The following is a 2,074-nucleotide window of genomic DNA, read 5'->3' on the forward strand; positions in this document are numbered from 1 at the left end:
TTGCCAGCTTTTGGACACAGGCACTCAGGCTTATATCTCCTGTTGACTAATCTCTAATTTATTCTGTTAGGCTTATCACTTATTGCTCAGTTTTGTGATTATGATCTGATATCCCAGGTGTCTTTTTCTGAAGAGAAAATACTACTTCCTTGAAGAGAGAGAAGGAGAGAGAAAGAGAAATTCAAGCATTTCCCCTTGATGGCCAAGTATTTTTCCACTGTAGGTGAATACATTGGCACTTTTTTTTTTTTTAAGATTTTATTTATTTAGAGACAGAGCAGGGGAAGAGACAGAGGGAGAACGAGAGAAAGATCTCGAGCAGACTCTGATGAACACAGAGCCCAATGCTGGGCCCCAGCCCATAAGCCTGAGATCATGACCTGAGCCGAAATAAAGAACCAGACACCCAACAGACTGAGTCACTTAGGCACCTATAAATGGTCATTCTAATTCAATCAGTTTGTACAGAGATAGTGTTAATTCTTGGTTTTCTAAGCCTACAGAGCTGAGGACCATGCTCTTGACTGTAGTGTTAAGGAGGTCTGTCTCAGGAGCCTGGGTCTAGCTACTGCCAGGAAGAGGCGTTGCTGTTGCTGCCTCCTACTCTCCGGTGCCTGACCCCTCCCAGGACCCGTGATGCCAAGGCCCCAGCAGGGGACGAGGAAGAGTCCGGGTTGAGCCCCAACTGAGTCATGGGCTCACGCTCTAGTTTCCCAGGTCCGCCCCACCTAAAGAAATGAGTGGTGGATTGGCCCCAAGTAAAAGCACAGTGTATGTATCCAACTTTCCCTTTTCCCTGACCAACAATGACTTATACCGGATATTTCCCAAGTATGGCAAAGTTGTAAAAATCTCTGAATGAATTTCCATACAAACATTAATTATAAATCATGAGAATGCTATGAAGTCAAAGACAGAGCTATAAGCACCTATAAACAGGGTTACTATAATGAAAGATAAAGATACCAGAAAGAGTAAAGGGGTTGCATTTATTTTGTTTTTGAATAAAGACTCTGCACAAAACTGTACCAGAGACATAAACAACAAACAGTTATTTGGTAGAGTAATAAAAGCAAGCATTGCTATCGACAATGGAAGAGCAGCTGAGTTCATCTGAAGACAAAACAACTTTGACAAATCTAAGTGTTATGAATGTGGGGAAAGTGAACACTTAAGTTACGCCTGCCCTAAAAATGTGCTTGGAGAACGGGAACCTCCAAAGAAGAAAGAGAAAAAGAAGAAAAAGAAAATTCCTGAACCAGAAGAAGAAATTGAAGAAGTAGAAGAAAGTGAAGATGAAGGGGAAGATCCTGCTCTTGACAGTCTTAGTCAGGCCATAGCTTTCCAGCAAGCCAAAATTGAAGAAGAACAGAAAAAATGGAAACCCAGTTCGGGAGGTCCTTCAACATCAGATGATTCAAGACACCCAAGAATAAAGAAAAGCACATATTTCAGTGATGAGGAAGAACTGAGTGATTAAAATTGTATTTATTATGTAAATATCATTTAAAAAAACTTTTTTAAGTCTTGGGGTACCAAGTTTAGTTGAAATTAAAGATTACTTTTAGAATTTAAGCATGAAAGCCACATAGTACCAAATAATTTTTTTACTATAAAATATGTTCATAGGAAATTGAAAATAATTTTAAAGTATCATGTTTTATCTTGCCTTAGCAGAGTAATAAAAATAAAGATTTGCTAGTAACCATTAATCTTGAAAACAGTTCATTTGAATTAAAAAGAAATCTTAATACTGTCATAGTATTGCCATTGTCATCCCAAGAAAAAAGACCAGTATTAAAAAGATGCGTTTGGGAAGCTCATTATAAAAGTTTATTCATGTCTGATTGGTTTACATGAAGACATTTGAAGTCAATTTCATCTTTAAGACAAAAACTTCATGAAGACTGGAAAATGCTTACTGATTTATTGTTATTAAATGTTAATAAAATTTTCAAAAAAAAAAGGTCTGTCTCATGGAAACGTCTAGGTTTTTGGTACCACATATCTTAACATTAAAAGCACTGAAAATGGCTAAATAGGGACAAAGTCTTTTTCTCAAAAACTGTTAATC

The 2,074-nt window shown here is 37.4% G+C and overlaps 1 pseudogene; it reads left to right on the forward strand.

Moving 5' to 3' along the window:
* Positions 1–594: 594 nt before the first annotated feature.
* Positions 595–1,483, forward strand: LOC123937240 (annotated as a pseudogene).
* Positions 1,484–2,074: the final 591 nt, after the last annotated feature.

Source organism: Meles meles, chromosome 2 (assembly GCF_922984935.1).
Source record: "Meles meles chromosome 2, mMelMel3.1 paternal haplotype, whole genome shotgun sequence".
Classification (NCBI taxonomy): Eukaryota; Metazoa; Chordata; class Mammalia; order Carnivora; family Mustelidae; genus Meles; species Meles meles.